This window comes from Falco naumanni, chromosome 5 (genome assembly GCF_017639655.2).
Source record: "Falco naumanni isolate bFalNau1 chromosome 5, bFalNau1.pat, whole genome shotgun sequence".
Lineage (NCBI taxonomy): Eukaryota > Metazoa > Chordata > Aves > Falconiformes > Falconidae > Falco > Falco naumanni.
Window position 1 is genome coordinate 74,959,910 of NC_054058.1, and position 14,004 is coordinate 74,973,913.

The following is a 14,004-nucleotide window of genomic DNA, read 5'->3' on the forward strand; positions in this document are numbered from 1 at the left end:
CCCTTCCAGTATACTTGTGTAACCTTTTAGATTACTTTAAATTAAATCCTAGTCACATTAATAAAGTTCAAGGTCAGGGAGGTGACCGTTCTGTCAGCAGCCAGGTTGAAATGTAAATTCAAAGTTCCAATCCTGTTTCTTCGTGCTGCTGGAAGCTTGTCTGTAAAACTCAACAGGACATTAAACATCACTAATGGAAAAAAAATGTACCATATAGAAACACACAGGTGATGCATCAGGTTTATTTTAGGAGGACCTTAAATACTTGGCTTGACGAGCCAGGGGCAAGCAAAAAACAAAACTTGGGCTCCCATAGTTCATACATTACTGAAATTCAGGACGGCTCCCCAGTAAAGCAGAATCCCAAATGTGGGCTGTTTCCCAGGCTTCCTTGGTGATCCTGGGGGAGAATGAAGCAGCTGTGGTTGCTGATCTGGAAAGCTGTGACCAGAGCTAAGGAAACACTTGGTATGTTGTGTTAGCTGGCTCCCAGGCCTGAGGGAGGGTTTGAAATCCCTGCCAGTCTCCAAAGTGGATTTCAGGAGATCGCTGCGGGCTGCAGAGCTCCAGATCCACTCCTTGAGGCAGACATGATGAACATGGTTAGAAATGGTATGGATGAGTGGATGATGGTATGGATGAGGTACTGGTATCCTTCACTGTTTGCAGCTGTTTTAGGATCAAAACTTCCCGCATAAAGGGATTCAAACCAGTGTTTCAGACTGCAGAGCCATCTGTTACCTTGTCCAGGTGAGAAGCATCACTTTCCTATCTCCAGCTGTCTGTTGAAGCTGGCTACTATGCAGTATGCAGCTCAGGGTGTGAGGTCATGGCATTTGGGTGGGGAAGGGGGCACATGTCCTGAAGTATCCCAGGACTTCATTATGCATGTCATATTATACAGCCAGGTGATTACCAACATGGCCTCTGCTTTGGAGCAGTGAGTAAAGCCCCTGCGGTGCTGCTGGCCATCAGGCTGCACCCGGTGGTCTTGTGTTGTTTCATGGGGGTGTGAATCCGGGGTTCCTGGCTGCAGGGTGACCTGGTGTCAAGGTGGTGGTGGTGACCCATTGAGCTGTGCTTGCCTACCAGCAGAAGCCAGGGTATATGTAGATGTTGGTACACTTGCAACAAAACCTTTGTGATAGTCTGCTTACTTTTAATATATGCAGGAAGGAATTAATCTTCTCCTCCTGCCTGACACGCCAAACAAGTGAGTTTGCCCACTTGCTGTTTGCTCTGACACCAGTAGATGCATCAGTGAACAGGGTAGGGGGATTTAGGCAGAAGGGTTCCTGCATACAGGGAGAGAAGTAAACTGGGGAACAGGACAGTTACAGCCCAGGAAGTACAATATTGTTGGAGAACTTTTTTGAAATAGAGAACAATGAGATTCAGGGTTCCTGTGATTCACTGTGGATGACGTCTATAACTCTGCTTCATTTGATGCAGAAACTAGAAGATACTGACTGAATCGAGCAAGAAGGTAGGAAGTGAAGGGACTGTCCTGTGTATTAAGAAGTTCAGTGCTGCTCTGAAGGGCTGGATCAGGGGTCCTCAAACTACGGCCCCCCAGGGTCCTCAATCCGGCCCCCGGTATTTACAGACCCCCCCTGCTGGGGTTTGGGGGGGGGGGGGGGGGGTGTGTGGAACCAAGCAGCTGCAGATGGCTGCCTGCCACTGCATCCGTGCACCGGCCCTCTGGTTAAAAAGTTTGAGGACACCTGCTGGATTATAGCAATGACTGTGTCACAGAACTCCTATATTGTATTAACTTATTTAAATCTGAATTTTCACAGAAAGGAGGAGCTGGAATCTGTTATAGGCCTGCTGAGCATTCAAAACTGACAGAAGTTGAGTGCCTTGGATACATAAAGCCCAAGTAACATGAAGAGTTCTAGGAAAATATCTATTTTCCTTACTTAACTGGTCACCAAACCACTAAATATATGCTATTTTAAGTTCTTCCTGTCTTGCATTTCTTCATATGAAAAGTGCAGATAATATAATTCCCATCCTATAAGGAGTCTGTGAAAATGAACTAGTACTTATGACCGTTAGATACTGTATGAAGAACACTAGAAAAATTCCACTAGCAAATTAATCATTCTGTTTGCAGGGCATGTTTGAATGGAACATGCTAAACTAAAGCATATGGTCACAGTGAACACTGAGGAGCCAAACTTTAAGTATCTGTTCATTGAATAAGTGTTGCCATCCATGTCTTACATTAAAATGGGAAAAGGTCTTGCAGAAGACCTGTTTGTATATGGTCTATATGTATATAGTTAAGAATACTAACTATATACATATATATAATTCTTAACTATATATATAGTTAAGAATGACAGCCTAGTGCATACACATGGAAAGCTATCATTTCATTATGACATTATATAAGTTTTTGTGTGTATTAAGATATAGCTGAAGTTGCTACTGTGCTTTTTTTAATGTATTTTGCCCTCTTCCTTTTACAGCCCCATACCCATTTAGTCTGTATATGTTCTATGTTGCAGCTCTGCTCCAGTGTTCTGTTAAACTGATGATTCAAGAGTGAATCAGTATGTATCAATGTATATAGACTGTGAAATTGTGCTTTAAAATTACTCAAGACAAACCTAAAAAAAAAAATTAAATTATATATAATCTTATTCTAGATATGTTTTTCTTACCCATGTAACTGATGATCAGAGATAGTTGAGTCTGTGCCAGGAGTACAAATCACTGCATAGACAGTTTTCAACTGTGAATTTGGTCAGCCCATCCAAGGTCTACACTGCTTAAAATACTGAAATATTTTGAAATATTGAAAAACACATTTTTACCTGCATGCAAAATCTGAATAGGAGTTGTGTTATCTTCCTGCTGCTTTTCAAGGTTTTTCATAGACTGATTGATTCCAGCTTAGGACTGGGTAATGCAGATGAAACTACTGGATTTATCTTTGTTGTGTATGCTTTAGTGTACATGGCGACAAAAGCTTTTCTGTGCTGGACATTTATGGGGTTTGTTTGAACGTTGTTAGCATTAGCTGTTGTTTGTTGGCATTAGATTAATGCAGCAGCACTGTTGTGAAGCTGTGGTGGTGCAAAGGCACAGCACTGATCTGTGTGGTGCAGGGATGGGCTTCTGCTTTGGTTGCTTTTTTGATGGGTGTTTTTGGGGTTTGAGTTTTTTGGTTGTTTTTTCGTTGTTGGAAGGGTTTTTTTGTGCATGTGGGGTGGTGGTGATTTTTTTGTGTGTGTTAATACTTCACTGTTAATCTACTGTGTGCTGCAGGAGTACTTGTCTGTCCTTGGGGAGATGAGAGGAATTTTAGGATGGGTATTGTACAGACAACTGAACGCTAGTGATTTGTGCCAGTATCTTTCCTTCAAGGTGAATGGCTCCCAGCCTTGATTGAACTGAAAAGTGATTTCTGACATGACTCAACGATTTGATAACATCTCTAAAGCTGGATGGGTCAGGAGGAGGAGAAGCCTCTGTGAAGGTTAAAACTGTGGCATGAATCCAGGTTAAAGTCTTCAGTGAAGTACTGTTAAATAAGTAGTATAGCTGAAGGTGCAACTCGCTAGCTGTTAAGCTAATAGTACTGCTTTGCCTCTGAGCAAAGTTCAGGTTTACCCTTTTATTTTTTTTAAACATTTTGAATTGCTTAGTGGTTTAGGATTTAACCACTCCTTGCTGGTAATGAAAAGCCTCCTACCGTGCCATATTACCAGACTTGCCTTTCAGTACGTTTCAGTGCAAACTTCTGCTCTTGATTTTTGTAACACAGTGTAAGCCAGATGGGTAGAACTGGAAACACACAGTCTTTTTTTGGTGATGTTGACAGTACTTTGCCAGCAGGTACGCTAACCAAGTATATTGCAGTAATGTATGAGTTTGCATCAGTCTGTGTATCTAAATTATAGCTTTATTAGATTGGAACACTGGTAGAAATCTATTCTGGATCCAGCTCATCTAAATAACAATACTGTAAATTTTACCTCCCTTCTCCCCCTGTGCTATGACAGTTTCTTAGCAGTCTTGGTGACTGCGTCTGGCTACACCTTTTGAATAGCAGGCATTTGTCTGAAGTGTGAGAAATTCCTGGAAACTGTCAATTTTAAGTTATTATAGTAGATATGCATATTTAAAACTTCAGAATTGAGTTAGCAGCTGAAGCAGATGCATGTGTTTTTTCAATGTAGCTTTCTCAAATTATTTCTATTCTGGTCTAACTCGAGTGGAATAATTTTAAATCAAAATGTCTAGGTTTGGTGTTTAATTTTAATATATCCAGTATGTATTTTTAAGGCTCTGCATTTGAGTTTCAGATCCCACCAGAGGATAAAACTTGATAACATTTCTGGACTTTTGATTTGGGGAGTCTTTTGTTCTAGAATGCTTTCTTGCTTTTTGTTACACATTTTTTTCTTTCTCAATCCATCGAAATCATTTGTGCTCATGGGGCAGGGGAAGAAAAAGATCAATCTAAACTTTAAAATATTTTTTTGTTGGTTTTAGTTCAGAGCAAAGTGATTTTAGACTATATTGTACAGACCCATGGTGAATGAGCTGTTTGTTGCAGTGACCGCTTTCCTGTGACTTGGCTCTTAGTGTGTTTTCTAGCAGTGGGGTGACATTGCCATGAGAAGGTTTGCCAGGTTTGGCAGTAATTAGCATCTCTGGGAGAGGCTTAGCAGAAAGTTCAAGTTCAAACTGTTCCTTTCAACTTTTTTCCTTTCCTAGGGAGGTGATCCTTGCAAAGAGGGGTTGAGGCATTCCTGGGGTTAAATGGAGGAGGATAGATTTTTGTGCTTTCCTAGGTAATTAGAGGCCTTTAGTCTCCAAAGTCCTTATCCTGTAGCTTTCATGAGCATTGATTTTTTTTTTTTTTTTTTTTTTTCCCTCTTCCCAACTGCAAAAAAATCCGAGGAGGTGGGGTGGAGAAGAGAGAAAGTAGAACAGACTCCAATATGCTTCATTCATGAGAACTTGAGTTAAGTCCCCAACTTATCAAGAGAAAATGTGCTCAGTGGGCCTGGTGTTTTTGAAGTGCTTTTTTCCTCAGATGACCAGCCTTCTACTGGGTGGCTTTTAGCGATGCCCAGTCAGCAGGGTCCCTGCCACAAAACAGCAATGACCTTGCCATTGCAGGGATATTCCCTGAGCACTATTTGAGGACTCCTGTTCAGATCTTTCACTCTCTCTCATTGTGTCCATGTCAGTGATTCTTATTTTTTTTTTAACCTATCCCCCAGCCCTGTTTTGGACACCTCATTTTGGAACACTAAATGCAAAGAGTGATATGCAGTGTGTTAATCTTTTCTTAGACTCCTGATTTCCTCACTCTTCACCACCAGAGTAATAGCGGAGCTGTTCCCACCGTAACTGCTTGCATGGTGTGTAAAAGGAGGTGGTGATATTCAGCATAATTGTTTTAGTCTGGAAAACGTTTTATTCAAATATGATTAAAACACCTTTAGGATTTAAATAACTCAGTAAGACTTGTCATTCTATGATATCAACTACCATCTTCATTTAAAACCTTTCTTTTACGAGTAGCTGTTTCTGAAGGCATCTTGATAAAGATTCTGGGCAGTTTGTGTTTCACTGGTGAGCTCTCATGAACGTTGTTTTTAGTACATGTTGCAAGATTTATTTTTTTTAAATGTATTGATGAAAAATAATCAGCTTCTGGATTCCACTCTCCCCCACCCCCCTTCCCTAGTAGAATGCTATACTAAAACAGTAAAATACAGGTAGCATGGGGATTGCTTATTGGTGAAGTGACCAGAGGAAAGGTCAAATAATCAGTCAGTGTCTTATCTACAAGATACAACTGTTAAATTTGGCAGATGGTTTGGAGTATTCTCGCTTGTTGGCAAATAGAAGTGTTTGGAGGCAGGTCAGGCCATTGCCCATGCTCTTTTTGGCTGGTAGGAAGCTGTTGCCATTTCTTTTTTGCCCATGGGGGAACTGAAGAAGAGAAGAATCAGATAGTCTCTGGTTTAGATGTGGGCTTGTGGTTCTGGGCTCCTGTGTTCAAACATGATGTTCTTCACGTGTAGATTATTTATGTGCTTTCAAAATGTAGTATATGGAAAAACTGCAGCATTTGCTGTCAGGGGGATTCCCTGTGGCCAGGGGTCTGGGGGCTGTGGGTAGGGGTCAGAATCAGGCCAGTGAGGGAGTCTGGGGTCAGACCCAGCCCAGGGTGCATGGGCAAGGCTGTGGGGAGAGGGGTGGGCCAGCCAGCACAGGGGTGCCTGGCTTGGTGCGGCCTGTGGTCTGGCATGGCTGGAGATGATGATGTGCAGCCTCACTGGGGCAGGCACTGATGGCCCGGGGGCTGGAATGGGGTCCAGTGCCACGGGCATGGTGGGGCAGCCCTTGGGGCAAGCAGGGATATTGGGGCCTTTAAGGCCCCTGGGGGCACTCAGGTACTAGGTTTGCAAACAGACATCTTGCATTTCTGTTAGCGCTGGCAGAAATTAACATAACGGGCAGTTTTACCGCTGGAAAAAACAGAGCCATTAGCTGTGCATTGCAAAAGCTTAAGAGGAGTTTTAGGAACTGAGGCCAACTCTGTGCAACATCATTTTATCCGCTATGGAAATTATTGACAGTAAATGTGCCCATTGGCTTACAAATAAGCAGTCTTGTAACTGTCTCTCTTCTCTGAAACAATTATAGACTCTGATAATGTTGTACAGTAACGTTTCAGAGAAAAGCAGGCTTTAGAAGACGTCTAAGTGAGCCATCCTGTGTAGATATATGGCTGTAGTCCCTTTGGTGGCTCTAGCAACAACTGTGCTCTAGATGGACTAGGGATTTTTTTTTTTTTTTTTTTTGTTCCTCGAATAACAGAGCATGCAGCTGGATTCCAGCTGTGCTGAGTTTGGATAGAAGTGGTGTATGTGCTCTTGCTGTCTCGGAGCTGAGTGCTAAGTCTATTCACTTCAGTTTGTATTGCAAGTTGAAGAATGTGTTATGGTCTTTTCCCAGGTATGAATGTTTATTTCAAAAGGCTTAATTGCAACTTCGTGATCATTTCTGCTAGTTCCTTAAACTGTGTATTTGTCTTAATAGCATCATTTTAGTCTGTACACATGACTAATTTCTAAACATAGAAACAGTGACTAAAGCAATGGGGGAGAGTAAAAAACCTTAATCTAGCCATTTTAAATTAGTACCTGTTCCTATTATGAGCTCCGTAGTCTCCTAAAACTAAAGACAGGGAATTATTGGAGGTGTTCTGTCGCACTTTATTGAACTTTGTGATTAATCTCAAACTCAAAGAGCTTGTATTATGAAAAGCCCTGGTTGTTCTCTTCCATAATATTACTGTGCGTAAGTAGAATGGTGCCTCGTCCAGCCTTTATCACACAGGAAGGACATCAGAGACACTCTATGCTTCTTCCTGAGCAACAGGAAAACAAAGTATCTGAAGAGTTGACTGGCCTCAGTGGCTTCCAAGGCAGAAAGTGGCTGGGGCAGTTTGATCAGAGAGGGTGTGCTCTGAAGAGCAGAGGCATCCTTGCTTTTACTGGCAGTCTGCTTTTTGTATCTCAGGTAGTCTAACAAAAAGTCCGTAAAACACATCATTATGCAAAATGTAAAATGAGTAGTGAAAATCTATTAGACTACATAACTTACTGTTTTTTTAATCTAAGTTCTAATATAATAATGTCAACAGCTGGTTTAAAAAGATATCAAAACTGACCTTTCCAGTTTGAAGTGTATTTCAAATATATTTCATCACTGGTTTGGATTGCAAAGAGAATACCTTTGTTGTTGTTGTTCTCTTGTTGAAATTCTTCTCATCACTGGAGAGATCTGCATCTTCATTCAGTGTTCTCCAGATTATTTTGGGTGTCACTCTACGATGTGTCCCCTTTGATCTATTTATTCCTTTATCCCATCTCACTCCACTGTATTGTGGCCCTAAACTGTGTGTGTAATAGTAAAGTTTGGCTCTTGATTTATTCCTCGTTACCTCCTTGCTGGCACACTGAACTGATTGGCATGATCTCCTTTTGAATCCTACTGGGAATGGAGTTAAAGAACTGCATTGTTTGGCTAAGATATTCTAATTACAGAAAGGCTGTCAGTTAGAGATCTGGCCCTGTGCAGCCCTCTTGCACTGGTAGCTCTGAACAGGGGGGCTGTCCTGCTGGTTACAAATTCCTTCAGTCTCGTGTGTGTTCAGACATCATTCAGTTAATTTTTCTGTTCTTAAAGGAAACCATATCAGATTATAAAAACCCATGAAGAGGTTAGATGGTGGGATGAGGGGAAGGTAGCATTAATCTGCTTGCTCTGACTAGTCTGCTTCTTTTTCCAAGGGCTTTTTGCCCCTGCAGCATCTCTGTCAGCCCTCAGGATGGGTTTTCTTCTGCTGTACTGAGACCACTATCTGCTTTGTTGCCCAAGAGTAGAGCCATGTAGAAGTTGTGTAACATGGCCATTATGGGAGCTATGGGCAGTGCTTTTTCCAGAGGAGTGTGTACCATGAGCAGGTTGATAAACTCTTACACCTCCAGTCTTTGGTGCTGATATTAGGATGAGGGTTTCCAGCATGGCAGTGAATGGATCTTAATTTGTGCACACAACTCTTCTGTTTTTTTCATCGCTCTAGTTTTATCAGCCTTCGTTGTTGTAACACATGGCAGCTCTTGGGAAAGAGATAAGTTATTTGTTCCAAGCTTGGGTAATGTAAAATTTGTTATTCTGATTTTCTTTTTATGAGTTGGTAGATAAAATTGCATCGATCTTACCTATTTTTGTTTTGGCTCTGGAAATGTGATACGTGCAAGATCTCTTTAAAAATTTAACATGTTGATATAATTATGCTAGGTAGTAATATGCTATTCATGTCTTTTGCCTTACAAAGATGAGGAATACTGAGGAACGTAATGACAAAGCATTTGTGGTGCTCCAGAAAGCCTGATAGAAGTCTTCTGTGAATTGACTCCTATTTACTAAGAGGTTTACTTATGACAGGATGCCGTGGGTATTAATTTGCAAGGGTTAAAAGGGTTATGACCTGTGGGTCAGGAATTCCCTCATCTGCAAACTATTTTGAAACAGAGTATGCTAGACAGGTATAGTGTTACACTATTTTCACACTGTTTCTGTATCCAGTTTTGCTGCCTGTTGGAAACAAGATCTCGGGCTAGACAGACCTTTGTGAGAATGACTGTCCTGAGCCAGAGCACTTTAAGTTACATATTTATGATATTCAGAGAAGAGGTATGCAATAGGCAAAATGATATTCCCAATTCTGAATATGTTAGTTTTCAATAGAATTCTCACTTCACTGCAAGATTATTTTTTCTTATGATACCTGAATTCGTTAAAGGTGAATAGTATAGTGCTTGTGGAAGCTTAGAGGGTGTTCAAGTAATACAGAAGCAGGGGACCTTTTGGCCTCAGAGCCATTGGAGAGATAATTACTGTAATTGAATGCAGTGGTTTCTTTCAGCGCAGCTTGATGCATATAGTGTATATTTTACATAATATATAAAACTTGTAATCTTAAGTAACGTGCTGTTCTTTGGACAAAAGTTTACAGTCTGTTCAAAAGTTATGATTTGACATCATGGTTGGAGTGATACAGCGTGAGCAGTGACAGCAAAGAAGAAAGATGGATCAGGACCATCAATCGCTACCATTATGAAAGTGTTGACGAAGGCTTTCCCCGTGCTTTTTAAATGCACACTGGATCAGCTCCAAAAGCTTCTCACTTAACAACTTTTGACTAATAACTTAGAACAGTCACCCAAGTCTAGCTCTTGCTTTCTGCAGAGTCTTTCTCACTTGATGCTGGCAGCAGTGGTTTTGAATGGAAGAGAAAGCCAGAAGGAAAAACAGAGATACCTGCCTACTCCAGTCATTCTTACTTGTGTTGCTGAGTAGCTTTTCATGCCACACAGAGTTGCTTTGGTCAGGAGAGGAAGTACACAGTGATGTAGCTGTTGGTCCAAGTGTGAAAGGTTCCCTGCTTCCTTTCCCTATACCGATTACTGCCAGTGGGGCAGTGAAGAGACATCCATGTCCTGATGGCTGTCTTGGGAGTCATTCATCTTGTTGAAATACTCAACTTCTTGAGCATGCAGCCACAGTTCAGGGTGGCCTTCCTGCTCCATGCCAGGCTTCTCAGGAGATCTGTCCTAACATCTCAGTTCCTCAGAGGCAATGCTGATCAGAGGGTTTGGGTCTTGATTTTGAACGATTTCCTGACCTTCAGGTGGATCATAGGTTTTCCAGAGGAAAATGAAAGGAGTCCTGTTTGTTGGAAAGCTGAGAACCTGTAGACTCCTAGAAATGAGTGGAGTTTTGCTCATTTTTCCACAAGAGAATCATAGGGACATATTCCCCAAAGTATATAAAGAGGGCGTGTGCTCTGAAAGATTATACCTTGGCACGGGTTTTCCTTACTTTTGCATTCCTGTAGGGAGGGCTAATCTTTTTCAGTTCCCATTCTGCCCTCCCAATGAATGATGGAGACTGAAGGAGAAAGAACAAGGCGTAGATCTAAGCTGATTATCAGAGAGGTATGTACTCAGGGATGTGTGGTTTGGTGGTTTTTTTACTTCCTCATGGAGAAAAGCCACCTGTCTGAATTGGGAGATTAAATAGCAGCATTTATGAGGTAGTTATTCTTCTGGGTGGAATTTCAAGACTATGAATATATACTTAAGAGGACTATAAGTATAGCTGCCCCAGAAAAGCTATAGCCACTTCTGTTTTTCAGGTTGCTTGGGAAGCTGGAACTGAAGGAAAAAGGCTTTCTTGCCACTCATGAAAAACTAAGTTAGTATCTGGCTGTTTCCACAAAGTACCAGTGCCACTGTGAGTTTCTGTGCCTTTATACCTGTATCAGTAGCACAGCTGCTGCAGATTAGTTTTTTTATTTCTACTCTTCTCGTCCTGTGACTAAAGGGAGAAGACCTGATACAGGAATAGTGTAGTCTTGCTTACAACATATTTACTAGCCTAACCTCCTCTCTGCTGTATCTCCCAAACACACACAGTCTTCCCTATATTTTGTGAGGCTTTGGAACTTATCAGTCCTAGTATCTGTACTCATGATGTAGTTGACTATCTGAAAAGGGTTTCTTCCTTGTTTTTAACTTGGAGGTGTTTGTCCTCTTGCATCTTAACCCTTCCCAGACTGCAAATCAAAGATAAACTTCAGCTTCCATATCTGTACACTTGAAAAAAACCCCCAACAAAACCTCAACAAACCTCAAAACAAAATGTTTGGCATCAGCCTAATACCAATGAAGATAAAAGCCTGAAATGTCATGTAACATTGTCCCCTTGCTTTCACAAGTGAGCACCACTCAACTTATTTCTACTAGTTCTAAATAAAAACCCAAACCACTTTACTAAAGGTGAGATGCAGCTGTGTCAGTGTGTTGTGAATAGTCTCCCACATCCCCTCTTCCATTGCAGAGGTTTATTTTTGAATGTGTTATATAGGCACTGAAATTAGATGCTCTGGCAAATCTCAGCTTAGTGCTGGAGCAGAACATTTCGCAGAAAGCATGAGGTTAACCAGAATCAGTCACGTTTGCGAGCCCTCACTCTGCCCCTTTTGTCAGAATCCACAGAAGGGAATGTGTGTTGAGTGGCAAGTCTGAGGCGGTCCCCAAAGCAATCTAAGAGGGAGTATCGCTTTGCAAGCAGTATCTGGAATAACTCCAGACTTTAGAGCAAGTTGTATGGCTCCCAACCCACCCTTCCTGGAGATGATCCTTGCAGCTAGTCAGGAACTTTCAGTCTGGGAACAGGCAGCTGACGACAGCTTCAGCCAAAAGGAGGGAATCAAGCAGTGTTCAGAGGTGGAAACTTGTGGAACTATACAATAATCTTCCTACAAATATGCCAGTGGAGTAGAAGCCATGCAACGTGGACGTTGGATCATAAGGACACAGGATCTTTGAGTGTGCTGCTGTTAAATGCTCACTCACTGTCCATATGTCCTGCAGTACGCATGTGATGTTATGAGTTTAGGGCGTTGGCTTTTCTTTGCCCAATGTAAATGATTTTCATTTGATCAGAAAAAATATTTCTGAATAGGCAAAAGTATCATCAAGTTATAGAAGTATTAAAATCAGTGTTTAAAAACCCAGAAGATGGAAACATGTTCTGCTGATCATTGTTCCCTCCAGAGCCAGAAAAATAACAATATGTTCTTTTATGCAATATCATTATTTGTGATAAAAACCGGACCTAGTGTGGTAAGGGCTATCCTAGGAAGCCTGGATGGAATATGCAGCCGGTTTTAGTAGAAGCTGATCTTGGAAGGATGTTAATTGAAGATAGTCATTAAAGATCTGTCTGTGTCAGAAACAAAACTACAGCTCTTAGGGAAACCATCTGGGAATCATAATTTCATTTACAAATATGCTTCAGTGAACTGGTATTCATGTTAATCCTCTCCAGTAATTCCTCCTTACTGCATTGTATTACCCTACTGGCAGAAGTCAAGATCCTAAATTTCATCTGTTTTCAGAGATTCACCTATTTAGCTGAAAAATGATCCTTAACCATGTGTTACTGGAGTAGTGAAATGAAATAATTTGGGAACTGGGTATCTAATGGAGAAGGTGTAATATCCCCTGAACCTCAAAAGGCCATTGTCATCTGTCATGAGTAACTGTTTTGTTCCTGCTATGACAGCCAGTGTGCCTGTCAGGCTTTGCATGAAGAAGTTGGAAGATATGTAATAGCCCATTGCAGCTGAAAAAAAAGTCTGCATCTTTCTTGGACTAGGTAGTAGTACCAAGGAGAAAACTCACACCAAGGCTTACAGGTCCAATAGCGTAGAGAAAAGCCTGTCCCCAGAATATCCTCGTGCATTGTAAGTCAACTTGATAACTTGATGTCCTCTTTCTTATTTTTTTTTTTTTTAATGTACTGGTACCAGTTATAAAACACCTTGTGGTCTCTTCAAGTGTTGGAACTAATCTGAACAGGTGATAAATGGTGTCTCATAGATTGGAAAGGTTGCTGCTATATATCTTCGCATAGCTCTCCAGAGCCAGGAAAAATACGTGAAGAACGCAGCAGCAGTAATACCCATGCCTTTTTGCTGAAAAGGCTCTGGCTCGCAGTGCTGATTAGGATGAGAGTAGGATTTCGAGCATCCTTCTTTCTTCATTAGGGAGTTTTAAGTTATCAAATTCAGCTCTCAGTTCATAGCAACTCAAAATAGATAGCTGCATGAAACTATCGTCACTTTAATGAACTTTATAGTGAAGCTAACAAACCCCTCTTATTTTCCTGTTGGAGTCAAAGCAGTAATGTGAACATATTGTGTCTAGTATCTTAGTACTTGGATGTCTTGGTTGTATTGCTGCATTAAATGCATATTTTTTTTTTGACACATTATCAACACGGTCACTTTAGATGTATGTTTAGCCTACTAAGGGAAGATAATCTGCTGAAGAGGTTAGTGTATCCCATTGGAAACCTTTCTGGCAGTGTTACCTATATGGATTTATAGTTGATGCATACTTTTTTTGGTCCTGAAGTAAAGCATTGATTATTATGATTACTTGTAGTGTTGGAAGCCTTCTTGGATGAGACCCAGAATGATACTTGCACTTTGGAAAAGTCCTCCTAATAGCTGTAACCACAAATTTCCTCACTGAATGTGATAAATATTTATTTTTCCTTTCAAGCATAAACATTAAGATCATCAGTACACTTAAAGGAAAGTGGGGAAATCATATGTTCTATAATGAGATCTGTTTGTCAAAATACCATGGTGACTGTAAACATTAATATGTGCATTTGCCGTATTATTTATAACGGTCACTTGGTGACAAATTTGAGCAGGTGTCTTTTTTTTTTTTTCAAAGGCCAGAGGTAAATAATCCTTAATTCTGAGCTGTCCATATTTAAAGAGTAATTGTATTTAACATACTGAAGTTGATGATGCCATGAAAATCCTCTTTTGATAACTTTTCTTGTATCATTATGATAAAGAATAACCAAACTCTA

General features: G+C 40.9%; 1 protein-coding gene across 9 annotated transcripts in view; it reads left to right on the plus strand.

The window, feature by feature from the left end:
- Window positions 1-14,004, plus strand: part of MAGI2 (membrane associated guanylate kinase, WW and PDZ domain containing 2) — a 754,276-nt gene that overhangs the window by 113,832 nt on the left and 626,440 nt on the right. The window lies entirely within an intron of this gene.